Genomic DNA, 13425 nt, shown 5'->3' with positions numbered 1-13425 from the left:
AGATTTGCAAAGAGCTGAAAGGAGTTAATTGTCCAGATCTCATTAAAATGCAATATAATTACAAAGTCCCATTAAAATGCCATATAATTGTATAGCTTCATTTTATTTTAGTTATTTATGCACAGTGTTGGGCTTTATTTTTTTGCATGCAACTCTGTTAGAAGCACTTAGCAAGACTAATGTCCCTCCTAGTGCTGAAATTTAACCATTTACTTTTCCAATTTAATAGTATAAACAGCAAATGAAAAATAATATCTCGAAACTTTATTTGTCTCTATCTACATCTCAGAATCTTTGACATGGCTAAAAAGACAAATCACTACTTTTGCCATAAGATTAGCAGATGGGATTGTGAGGTGTTTGGGAATCTTGAAGTAAAATGAGGAAAAGACCTTATGGATGAAATTGTGGCAGATAAGTGGGAGATTATCTGGTGGAGCTATCATATTAGCTTCCTGTGGCTTTCACTCAAAATTGAATTAAATGAAATGTAGCTGTACATGGATAGCACAAGCAGAAGGATGTCTGAACATTGTCTGATAGCTGTGGGAGAAGCAGTGAAGGAGCGGAGAGAATTTTGTCCATTCATAAATAAAATGGCCTGTGGGGATCAGGTTTATTCATTTATTCTCTGTGGAAATCCAAAGCCAGAAGCAGAAGGGTGATAGGAGGGAAAGAAGTTGAGTGTGTAAAAAGGCACTGGAAACCTTGACTGATAATTTGGGTTAAAGGTTATCCTGGGACAATTTTTGGCTCTTTGATGAAATGTTATTTTCAAGCTGGTCCCAAACAGGACTTCACAACACTGAACTACCAGCATCCTCTTGGGGAGTGATTCATTGTGGCAGATTGTCAGGGGGATGTTAGCAGAGCAAACAATTGCAAGACTTGGGATCATCTTTTCCTTTTTTTCTTCTCGGTGCTGGTATTTTTACCTCTGCTTTCACTCCATTTTGGAAGAAAATGCTGCTGTAAGGAAGATGTGGAGGGGGAGGACTGAACTCATGAAAAGACAGTAGAGAACGTTTCAGTCCCATTACAAACAACAGCAGCTTGTGGCATGATAATTTATTCATTGAGGGAAACATATGGTATTAAAATGAGGTAGTAGAACTCAGTTTCTTCATGTGTTCTGATCTCACTGACCTCAGAGCAAATGGCTTCCATTTTCTTTGCTAATTATGGTGTTTTGTCTCAAGGAATCTAGAGCTTTGGAGTTACCTGAATTATTGATACTTGGATTATTTTTTCAGTTTGATGCTTTTGTTAGATGCATCCAGAGCTTATGGAGAGGATGCTGCTGGTTTGATTTTTTTTTCAGTTTTGTTTGTTGGTTGTTTTTTTGTTAAAGCCTCGGTACAAATGAGGTTCTGCCATGCAGGTCCTCTGTATCTTCTGTTTCAGCTCCATACATCATCCTTCCCAGAGAGCAATGAAAGTTGTCAAATCTCATTTTATCTCATTTTTCTTGGTACTGCAAAGGTCATCCCTCCTGATGGCTGCATTTTCTCCTCTCTGAAGTTGCCTTCACCACCCTTCACCTTCTCCCTCCTGTCGTACACAAGATGCTCATATTCTTTCCTCTGATTCCTTCCCATCCACTCTCCTGAAGCTGCTTCAAGCCAACCTACCTGATGCTAGGAATCAACACCAGCTAGGAGGCAACGAAGAGCACTCTCATTGTCTTGCTTGAATTAACCAGAAAAGCTGTTTAGCCCACAGTGTTGCTGTCTATAGAAGAATGAGGCTGCTCTGGTTCTTTGTCACTGACCCCCTTTGGGCATTGCAGGACTCATTCTGCAGTGCAGCAGTCGCTGGTGATTCTGAATCCCTCAGCCACATATGGGAGGTGGCTATATGTGGGCTGTACTACACAGTTTGTGGGATAGGGAGTAGGTGTGAGTTGTAGAGGTTTCTTGAGATAGAACTTCCCTGATATGTCTTTGGCCTCCATCCCTGTCTTTGTTTATTTTTACCTGATTGAAGCAGTCCCTCAAGCAAGCCAAGAAGCCACCTACTCGTAATTCATTCTTTATAACACAGCCACCAATGCTTGTTTTATACAAGGCTGCAGTTCATCTGCTGCCCAGTAACAACACCATCCCATCTTGGCAGCACTCAGACCAACAAGTCTGTGTCTCTTGAGCCAGCTGCTGGCATAAGGTGCTTTGAACTCTTTTCACTGCCTTTTGTAAAGCGTTCTTGAGCTTCTCCAGAAATCTGATAAAATAAATATCTTCTCTTCTGTGTCTGGACTGTTTTGAATGGGAGACAGCCATGAGCATGCGAGTTGGTGACTCTGAATGTGGGTGAATCCTATCTGGTTAGATACAAAAAAGATAATCTCTGTGTATGCCACATACCCTGAGTTAGATGTAAAATTAAGGTAATTCAGTGCTCAGAGTAATACAACAGATCTGGACAGTGTACCGAAGAGGAAAAATGTTCTCAGAGTCTGCCCAGCCTGCAGCCCCTCTCTTTGTAATGAGGTTGATCCAATTTTGAGCAGTTCTGCTGGCCACAGCCTGTCATTGAAATAGCAGGGACTAAGATGTCTTATCACGTGAACCCTTTTGTTTTCTCACCACTTTTTCATTGCTCACCTTCAAAACGTCACTGTTATATATGCATTTGGTAAGAGGCAGCCTTCTCTAAAACGGCAACCTGTGATGGGCTGCTGCAAGTCTCGGGGGGGTTGTGCATCTTGGACTCTAGATTTGCACATTTTTTCAGAGTTTGGAATGTTCGTGCTCAGAGGGCAGCCAGTATCATACCTAAGTCCTGTTTTATCCTCCCCACATGTTGAGGAGCAAAATCCCACTGCTGTGCTGACCAGTGACACAAGAAGGGTCCTGTCCTGCTTGAAAGCGATTAGCGAGCCCTGCTGTTGTCAGTGCTTGAAGAGAGCTGTTGCCAGGCTACTTGCCCAGTCAATAATGAATGCTCATTAATCTGTTTTCCTCTGCTTGGTGACAGTTCTTTGATAGCCTGATCAATTTTATGATTGCCATTTGTGTGATGACCTCCTGCTGCTTTACTGTCTTTTTGTTTTAAGGAAGAGGAAAGCAAAAACCTGAGCCCCTCTGTTTCTCCCCAGCTTTGAGGCTGAGGTGGAAACCCCACGGGCTTTATTTATTTATTTTTTAAACTTGCCTCAGTTTTTGAGATCAGAATCTCTTGCAGTATTTTCTGTGACAGCCCTGGAAGTATAAATGTAGAAACCACAGACAGTTCCCTGGAGACTGAAGGCCTAATATGTGAATAATCTCACCTCCTACCTCATAACAATATCATGGGGGGGAGGGGGAAGTGTATTATACATACCCACAGCTCTGCTTCAGCAGTGTCTGGTCTGGTGTGTGAAGTGTATGAGTAAACATTTGAAGGGTAGATCTCAAGTCACCACTGTGGGAAAGATGACACAAATAAGATGATAGAACTTTGAGCTAGCATTCACTAAGATTTTGGATGTGCCCTAAAGCCAAAGCACACTGGAGATGGGCTTGCAGCTCATGCAGCTAATGCAAGGCGTGAGTCTTGCCAGAGCTCAGATGGATTACAGTGCTTTATGTGCTGATAGTCATGCAATATACCTGAAGCACAAGTTACCTAATCAGCTAATATCTCTAATGGCACTCTTGTTCTGCTTTGTTCTCAGCAAGTGTCTCTGGACTGTGAAATCATTCTGAAAGTAGCAAAATCCAACTAGATTGCCAAATTGTTCAAATAATTAAGGAATTGTAGGGGATTGTTCCAGACAACAGAGACTGAGGCCTAGAGAGTAAGATTCTTTTCAGTGGTGCCTTGTGATAGGACACAATGGATACAAACTGTAAAACAGGAAAGTTCCATCTCAGTATGAGGAAAAACTTCCTTACTGTAAGTGTGATGGCTGCCCAGAAAGGCTTTGAAGTCTCTTTTGCTGGAGGCCCTCAAGACCCATCTGAGTGCATGGCCTGCCCTAGGTGATCCTGCTGTGGCAGGGGGATTGGACTAGATGACCTCTGCAGGTCCCCTCTATATCATTATATGATTCTATGATTCTTGACTTTGTTTTGCTTGGATATACCTGTAGTATAAACTAAGAATGAGATTACTGTAGGAGGAGGTTTGGACTGCTGGGGCAACACCACTATACCCTGCACTCTGATTGTTCCTGATGAGGAGAAAAGTGAATTTAGCAAAACTTTTTATTGACTGTACACAGACACCTCAGCATAGTGATTGTGCTGGTAAAGCAGCATCTTGACAGGGTAATGGCTGGGCCCAAGAGGGAAAGAGCAACAAGGTCATCTGGGCTTGGAAAGTCTCAGACTAGAGCACCTAACCACATGTCCTAATCTCTTTTCAGTTCACACAGTTGTGTCCATCATAAATATATGCACGTGTGTATGTCTGTGTACACATGGGGGTGTGAACAAAGTGTATGTGTGTATAGAAGGGTGTATTTGTGTGTGTGTTTATTCCTAGGTATAGCAGTCAGAGCACTGCTCAGTGAAGTTACACTCCTCTCTTACTCTGGGCAGGGTGAGGAGGGGAACAGGGGTGCTTCTGGGAAGGCAGCAATGAAGCGTCCTGTTGCCACTGCTCAGTCTGTGACTTGAGCTCTGGATTTATCTGGCATGGAAGGAAACATCCTGCTCAGCTTGTGGGATGCAGCTGCATCCACTCCTGGGAAAGGCCTGATCTTACTGTGTGGTATCTCTTCTATGGTGGCTTGGGCATTCTGCTCTCTGGAGTGATTCCCTCTGACATCTGCTGCACCAAACCACTCTGGTGTGTATTAAAGGTAAAGGAAAAAAAAAAGGCAACCAAATGCCTTCTAGTCCAAATTTTCTGGTGCTGCTTGTCCACCTAGTCCAGACAGGACTTTTCATGGCTTCCTGAGGAGCACTCGGTGTGTTTTTTTGCACAGGAAGTATGTCAGAACCAGCTGCATCAGAGTGATGGCATTTCAGAAAGCAGCTTCTTTGCATCCATTCTAATGAATATTGCTGCTGAGATAACTGGATGAAGAGGTCAGACACAGTGACACAAACAGTGCTGACCACCTTCCTGTCTGCTGAACTGCACTTTACTCTGCTATTGCTTCCTCAGCGCCACATGACAACGTGAAAGCTGAAGCAGAAGGTTAGTCAAACAGAACAGTAGCTTTTCATGTGAAAAGCAGTAGCCACCAAGGCCTAGTTGTTGAGAAAGGATCTTTTTCTTAGGTGAAAACCTAGGGAGGTGCACCTCATTCTTCTGTTTGTGTTTTGACTAACTTGGAATGCTTTTGTGATGGAGAAGTTATCACAGGAAAACAAACTTGTTGGTTTCTGGGAGGAGGAGACAGAATTTAGAAAGCCTGTGAGATGTACTACAGAGACACAGGATAAGGGCTTTAGTCCTGAGTCTTAAGATAGCTGTATATGCTCAAACACTGAGCAGCCACTGAGCTCAGAAGCCAAGCCTGAAGAACAAATCACTCCTCTAGAGCACTATTCTGGACCACAGCTCAAAATGTTTTATAAATGAGGCTACTTTCCTAATTTTCCCTCTATAGCTGGCAGACCAGGGTGGAGTCAGGATAAGGGAGTCAGGTCCAGAAGTCATGCATTCTTAGATGCAACAGGAAAGTTGTCCTTGGAGCCTCTCTGCCCTTTGACACACCCTTCTAGAGCTATGGAAATGATTCAGTAAAGGTGTTGGAGAAGTAGCTGTGGTGTGTGCCTGTGTGCTGGATATGTGGTGCCCCTCTGCTAGCCAGTCCTCTGAAACTGGCAATACATCAAGGCCTGAATGGGTTTTTGATTCTCTTAGTATGAGTGAATAGAACAGAACAGAACTAGACTAAGTAGTTGGGGGGGACCTACAGCTGTCATCTGGTCTAATTACCTGACCAATTCAGGGATGATCAAAAGTTAAAGCATGATACTGAGACCGTTGTCAAAATGCCTTGGGGCATCAACCAGCTCTCTAGGAAGCAGGTTGTGGCATTTGCCCACCCTGTTGGTAATGCAGTGCTTCCTAATGTCCAGTCTAAACCTGCCCTGGCACAGCTTTGAACCATTCCTGCATGTCTTGTCAGGGTGAAGAGATCAGCACCTCCTTCTCTGCTTAGCCTTCTTATCAAGCTGCAAAGAGCAATGGGGGTGTCCTTCAGCCTCCTTTTGTCCAAACCAGATGCACCTAGAGTCCTTAGCCCCTCCTCATAGGACATTTCTTTCAGTCCTCCTACCATCTCTTCTGAATTGTTCCTATGACTGGTTACAGCATTCCTTTGGGAAACTGTCCTGGGGACAGGCAGTGTTTTTTTCTGCAAATTGTCTTCTTCATTGTGCAAATGATACTAATGGTCTTCACACAGCCCTACTGGAGCTCCTCACAGAAATGCTCCAGAGTCTGTGCTCTTGTAGGTCACTCAGTCTTACATCTGTCATTATGATTTAAAAGCGATCTCTCTGTTGCCTTGAGGGTCACCTCAGCATCTTCTTGGGGCTCTCTAGGATGGCCTGACTGCCTTGCAGTATATGTTCTTCTGAAGTTGTTTTTCTTCATCATCCAATCCACAAAAGGACATGCACAGAGGTGTAGATTGAGGAATTGTAGAACAAGACACGAGAATATGGCCTCCAGATTGTATAAGGAGTCCCAGGGCAGAGAATTGAACCCAGCTGCCTTGTCACCCATCCTAACCAAACCATCACTGCCCACCATAAACTTGCTTGGTTTTGCCCCCGAGGCTTGAGTTATGGCCCTGTCCCCTGAGTCTGGGATTTAGTGATGTAATTTCAAAAAGTTTTGATTGATGGAAAACCAGAAAGAGATTAGAAGATCCTGCCATGTGTTAACAAATAACTCTGTTGATTTATCTGCAATGTAAATCACTCTAAATGAAATGCTCTGATTTATCCATCTTTACTTCATACTTGGAGAAGGAGAAACTGATTTAGTGATGCTGAGCCCAGCCATTAACCTACCATGTTAATAAATTCTGGTGTGTCTGTGTTAAACTGGGATTTACAAGCCCCAGCCAGACTTTCTGATCTCACCCCATAGCTGTGATAACGGACACCTTGGAAGTGTTTTTCAGTTGTACCAAGTCTTGCCAGATAGAGGACATTATTGACATGACCTGTCCAGGGATTTCCTCTCTCGGAGCCTGCGGATGCTCAGCACTTTTGCATTTGGAGAGCAGATCAATAATCTTTGCTTTCCCATTCTTGTTCACAACTCAGCAGAAAGAACAGAAGGATAGATGTGGAGAGTCATTTTTGATGGGTGTGTGGGGAAAAGGGGGAGAGCAGGGCTTTATGCAGCTGTCTAGTAATGGCTGGTTCTTTTATTGCCTGCTGCTTCATGTTTGGTGGAGTCACAGGAGATCAGGATGGGGAAGAGTGAGATAGGATTTAAAGTGAGAAAGCATTGCCTACCATCCTTCAAGCTGACATCCTGAATTATTCAAAATGTGGTATTTCAACTTGTAATTCTCACAGTGAAGCTAATCACTTTGTAACTGAACTAGGCAACTGTAAAGAGAATTAAGCATCCTTCCCTAACCCCATCCCAAACATTTACTTTCAAGTCTCTGCTGCATAGAGTAAGTTTTTTGTGAGGTATGAAATGCAGCTATGCTTTTATCCTGCAAAGCTGCGAGCTCTGCTTTGGCTTTACATTAGTGCTGGGCAGTATGGAGCTAGAATTAGCAAGTTCTGTGTTAGAGATGTGCAGTTCATGTTCTTCCATGAAGACATCCAAGTTGCAGGAGTTTCTTGTATGTAGCAGTTGCTTTACAATGAAATTACTTAATTCATAATTGCAGGTCTGTATTGTTTTATATGTATTGTATTAAAGCAGGTATGCTTTTAAAAAGGAAGATGACTTTGGCTGCTGGAACAAAATAGAATTTTAATTAGATTAGGAATTAACTGAAACTCCCCCCCCACTGCTCTCTTCCCAGTGCTAGATAATGTCAGATGAGGCTTGATTGTAATTATGGTGTCATGAGTGTTAAATGAACATAATAGTGCTTTAAAAATGACCTCTTGCAAACTGAGATTTACCAAGTTATTATCATTTCTGTGTGTCTAGATTAATCGATCATAAATAGAGCTTCAGGAGGATTGAGCAAACTATCTAAATAGAATGTTCTCCTGAGACTCATATCTGGACAGGTTGACTGAATTTCTGTGACTTAACGACCCACTTTCCCTCTTGCCTGCGGTCTGATCCTGCCTGTGTGACATGCAGCAGTCGCTGTATGAACTGCTGTCTGTGTGTGAATACAAATGAACTTTTCATTCCCCTCCACAGGAGTGTTGATGCCAAAAGAACTGCTAAATATTTGCCTATCTTTGGACTTGGTGCTTGCTCACTCACCAGCCAGACAAAGCAGACCTGTGATGGAGAAAGGCTCGCTGGGATCTGAGTAGGTTTTGGAAGATAGTGAGGATCTTGACCAGGTCTCTGCTCTGCTCCACTGTAGTGGGCTGTGTAGATTGCAGAGGGACAGAGCATAAATCTTTTCAAATAAAGGCTGGAGAGATTAAAAAAAAGTGATTATGAGAAAACCTTCTGTGAACAATAAGCTGTGTCTGTCATTGAAGATTGTTGCCATTTCTAGTGTTTGCTAGGAACATTCAGTGCTGCAGAGAAATATTAATTCTCCTTTTTTGACTCAAATTATCACCATCATTGCAACAGGCACTGTTTACAGTTCTGCTTTTGTCTCTAGAACTGATAACTCTCTTGCTTAACAATTGTTTTGAAACCTAGGGCAGTCCCACTTAGTGATACTGAGAGCATCAAACGTTGGAATGAAATCCTGGTTTCCATGAGATCAGTACCAACATTTTTACTGACATCAGAAGCAGCAGTGTGTGTCTATGGATGCTTTCTGTTTTTTTCCTGACAAAGCCAAATGTAAGGCTAGTTTGATCTCAATTGATGTAATTTTAATCACATCATTATTATACAGCACCTCTTAGATTCCAGAGGAGACAGGATCATCGTGTAAAGGGCTGGACAAGTCGGTATCAAGCTGTGGACTCTGCCTCACAGACATTGTGATCATGTTATGATCTGAAGTCACAAGTCAGGAAGATGCTTAATGCGTGTCTAACTTCTGAGCCCACAGATAGCTCCTGTGACTTCAGTGAGAGGCCTGGAATGCCTAACCTTAAGTCAGTGCTGAAATACCCAAATCACTTCTAAATTAAGACCTAATATACAGACAGTCATTCTTGAATGTTAAGTTCCTGTCTGGCTGCTCTGACCTTCTGCAAGCCTGTGGACGGCTGATAACTGTGGTTTTGTGGATAGACTCAGCCAGCTCAGTTTTAACTTATTGATGATTGTGGCCTCAAAATAAAAATTACAGAACATTCTTAAACCTCACAGACTGTGTTTTACTCTTGAGAGTTTAAGAGGAAGAATGCTGTTGAGAAGAGCTCTGTGTGTGAGTGTAAAATAAACCTTGGTCACTTATTAGCATATCTAGCAAAACCAGAGCAGAATGGAAGATCTGGTGGAGCCTTACCAAAGTGCCTGAGACACATCAGGGTGTGTGGGGCTGTTCTCTGTCCTGTACCTTGGCAGCTCTCGGGAGTCATCTGCTTGTGGCTGTGGAAGCAGCGTGTGGAGGGAAGATGTATGCGTATTGCACTCTTCCATAAACTCTTTTTCATTTTGTCATTAATTTTTTCTTGTTTTGTTGCTTAAGATCAGCTTTGAGGTCAAAGGTATTTTGGTGGGACTGACAAGCACCTTCATTTTTATGGGAAAGAAGAAAAAGAAGTCCTAGAAGTTGTTTTGCATAACGTTGTACTGTACCATCCCTTTTAACTATCCTGTGGTTAAACTGAAGTTGGTCATAATTTTGGACAGGCTTTTGGCTTCTTTTCTTCTAAAAATTAAAGGAACTGCCTCCTTTAAGTGACAGTTTGGTGTTTAGAGCTCTTCAACAGGCAGCATCTCACTAGTCTCATTTGTGACTCAGTCAATATATTGACACAATTAATATATTGACAGTTCATGTTACAGTACCTAAAGAAATTCTAGGTGGTTCCCAACCAGTTTATGCAGTGTCACAGGAAATTGTCAGCTTGTGGTTGTGTCATAGGCAGAGCCTTGTTGCTGCTGTGTACGGAAGGTGGGAGCTTGCAGTGCACCAGCTGCCTTCAGCCTCCCTGATGTTGCGCTTTGTGGTACTGAGACATCTCCCAGCAAATCCCCTTCTAGGTTGGCTGTAGATGAGGTGGAAGGAGACTGTGAAAGGAGGGAGAAACTGGCATTTCTTTCACGGTGTCTGTGTCAGAAAGACTTCAGTTTATTTTTGAAGTGTTTGTAAATAGCTTATATTAAAGAGAGGGACATGGATACAGTTTGGAGGTGGTGAAGGTGGAGGTGTACTTGTTTCCTGTACTGAATTTCTTTCTGCTGTGTCCCCTCCTACATATTTTTTATCCATTTTCTTGATTTTCCTCGCTCATTTTCCTTTTACATTTTTATCTCATGGGGCAAGTAAAAGATATCAACTGAAAGCTCTGTGCATGAGAGGAGACAAGAATGATTTTGCCAGTGTTTTGGTCATGATAAATAGGCATTCAGTGTCACAGCCAGGCTTTTCAGAGGAGGGTAGACCTACAGGTAGAGAGATGCATAAAGCATCATATAACCCAGCACATAATCCTGCCAGGTCAAAGCTGGACCTCAGCTGAGGTACTGATTGAGTTAGGGTGTTGTGTCCTTTTTGGAAAACACCATGCCAGAACTCTCAGCTTCAAAAATAAACCCATAAAAATGATTTTGCCTCTTTCAGGCCAGCTGAGTTTCCTTCCTTCCTTCCTTCTCTCTCTGCAATGTATGTTGTGTGAAATGTTAAAAAAGATTTTAAGAAGTTCTCTGCTTCCTTTTATGTGTTTGCCTACTTTCTGCATTCCATGTCTCTTGGGACCATAAATTTCAAATACTGAGGGAGAGTGTTTGTTGGGGGGGAAATAGAGCACAATTCCTTTGAATAGATACAACTAGAGATGGAAGCATTTCTTTTCCTTCCTGATTCTTGCAAATTCTAGTTACAGAGACTAAACAGAGTCCAGGAAAAACTTGACCACTTTTCTTCTTAATGCTTTGGCTCACTGCAAGAGAGTGCATTTGAGTAGGGTTATTCTGATAGCTTTTATAGAGAGTGTCCTGATGCCTCGCTGTAGACGTGCTACAGAAAAATCCCAACTGGCAATTCATCCTGAGAGCAAGCCTGGGTCAAGTGTCTGTGTTTGTGATGGAGGGGCACAACTGATCAGGGAGCCTGAATTCACCGAGATGCCATTTTTCTCCTCTGGGCATTCCTCTTTGCAGAGCTTGCTGCGTTTGTGGCCTAGTTTTAATGAGAGGTTTTTGACAGCAGTGGTGAATGTTGACATTTTCCTCTGTTTTTTTTCCTTCTTTCGGTTTGAGCTGAGCACCCAAGAAACTCTGTCTCTCTGACTGTAGGTACCACATCCGAGAGCCTGCTTTATAAGCTCCCAAAGTTGGTTAATGGTTTCTTTCCCCCATTATTTCTGTTGAAAAGTATCTTCTGCCTCATTCTTCTGGTTATAGAAACATTACAATTTTCAGTCTAAACTTACTTATGGCCTTTTAATTCTTCTTTGTTTATTTCTAGTGACTGATCTTGACTAGCTATTTTTCTTCTTTGGTGTTTGCCTTTGAGTTATTTCTGGACTGCAGTGGTGACCCCTCTCAGTCTCTATTTGGTTAAGCTAAAAAAAGCTGGCTACTCTGGTCTCCCAAAGAGAAATCTCCCTTATTCTGATTCTCCTACCAGTCTTCTTCAGTCCCTGGCTTCTTCAGTATGTGTGTTGAACAGAGACCCACACAACACCCCTTGTTCAGGCTGGTTCTCCCAGTTTATGGACTGTTTAAAGTGGCTTTGCTGCTCTCAAGAGTCATAGGGGATTTTCAGTTAATACATGGATTTGTTTTTTACACCAAAAACCCAACCAGCATTCACTGAATGCAAAAGCAAATCCTTCTCTGTGCAGAGTAAGGAATGATATGTAATTCTCTGGAGAGCTGAAGGATGGAATATTTGTTGGGACAGTCTGGGTGCTGAAGATATATAAATAGTCTGCTTCCCTTGCTCAGTGAGAGTGGGACCAGCTATTGCCACCAGTCCTTTATGCTTGTCTGCTCTACTTTAAGCTTAGGGGTCTGCTTCTTTAGGCAGGATGCTCTCATGTGAAAAATGAGCAGAACATTTAAATACACTATTTATGGGTTCTGTCTAAACTATTTGATTATTTTCAGATCACAGCAAGAGCTCCCAAATCTGGTGCAATCTAATCCATATCAGAGCAGGATCTGCTAGGCAGCCTGGGTGCACACAAGGTGGCCACTGTGAGCCCAGTGCAGCAGGGATTTTTGCTGTGCTGTTGTGGCGCTTCCAGAAAGCATCTGATTTCACTTAAAACTGTTCAGCACAACCTGCAGACAGGGTGGGGAGGTAAAAGAGCAAGCCTAGTAGGAGTATCCAGCTGGCAGGAAAACCAGAACCAAGGTGTGAAAAAAAAAGTGGTCTGGGAAAATCTGTCCTTGATCTGCAAAAGATAGAGAGTAGAGTTATGATGCCATTTAAAGGTTTGGGAGGTGCAGGTAACAAAAATAGAGCTTTAATGCAGTTGAAAGCCATAGGTCAAAATTTCAGTGAAGGTAACAGGGAATTTGATGGTATTCTCTGGCTTTCTGGCAGCTGCAGATTGGGCCTGCTATTTTTTTGCCCAAGCAAAAGGGTTTAGTCAGTCTTGCAGGCTGCCTGGAGAACAAAGGAGTGAGACAGATTTAATGCTCATTCTGTTAATTGCCCAATGGCCATTCTTTCAGCACAGATCTGTGTTTATGTGCCAGAATAATTTGGGTTTGTGTCTGACACAGGAGATCTGACTTGTGGAAGGACTTCAGTCTGGGCTGTTGTTCTTGGAGGACTGGGGAAATGAGGGCACATCCTCCCTGCCCTTACATTCTGCAACTGAAGACACCTTTCAGGTAGGAGCTGTTTCCTGTTTGTGGCCAGAGAGATGAGTGACATGTAAGCCAAATTTTAAAGCAAAGTGAGAGGGGAAGAAAGAGAGAGAAAAGGGACAGAAAGCTCCTGAAAGGTTTTCTTCAGCCTGGCTAAATTTGGAGGTGACACTTCATACATCAGTTTAAATTAAGCCATTTCAAAAAGCACCCATCCCAGAACCTCTGATGCACTTGGAAGATGACATCTGTGGGGCACATTGGGTGACTGACACAGTTGAGGGCAGAGAGGGAAGGAGCTGCAGGAGGAGCCGAAATGAAGCACTTGACGGTAGGGCTGCTTTGTCCCCTGATGCTTATGATGACATGTAATTAGCAGGGTGTAGTTTGCCCCCGTTTTCTTCACCACGTGTTTGTGCTTGG

At 42.9% G+C, this 13425-nt stretch overlaps 1 protein-coding gene across 1 annotated transcript in view; it reads left to right on the top strand.

The window, feature by feature from the left end:
- LOC135184000 (serine/threonine-protein kinase PAK 3) overlaps positions 1-13425 on the top strand; it is a 139390-nt gene that overhangs the window by 27895 nt on the left and 98070 nt on the right. Inside the window, exon 2 of the mRNA XM_064159419.1 lies at positions 12916-13026. The gene's annotated coding sequence lies outside the window, so the exon portion shown is untranslated. The remainder of the gene's footprint in view (positions 1-12915; positions 13027-13425) is intronic.

The sequence above is a fragment of the Pogoniulus pusillus genome, chromosome 19 (assembly GCF_015220805.1).
Source record: "Pogoniulus pusillus isolate bPogPus1 chromosome 19, bPogPus1.pri, whole genome shotgun sequence".
NCBI lineage: Eukaryota > Metazoa > Chordata > Aves > Piciformes > Lybiidae > Pogoniulus > Pogoniulus pusillus.
Note: the sequence above shows the minus strand (reverse complement) of the source record. Positions and strands in the feature narration are given on the sequence as shown.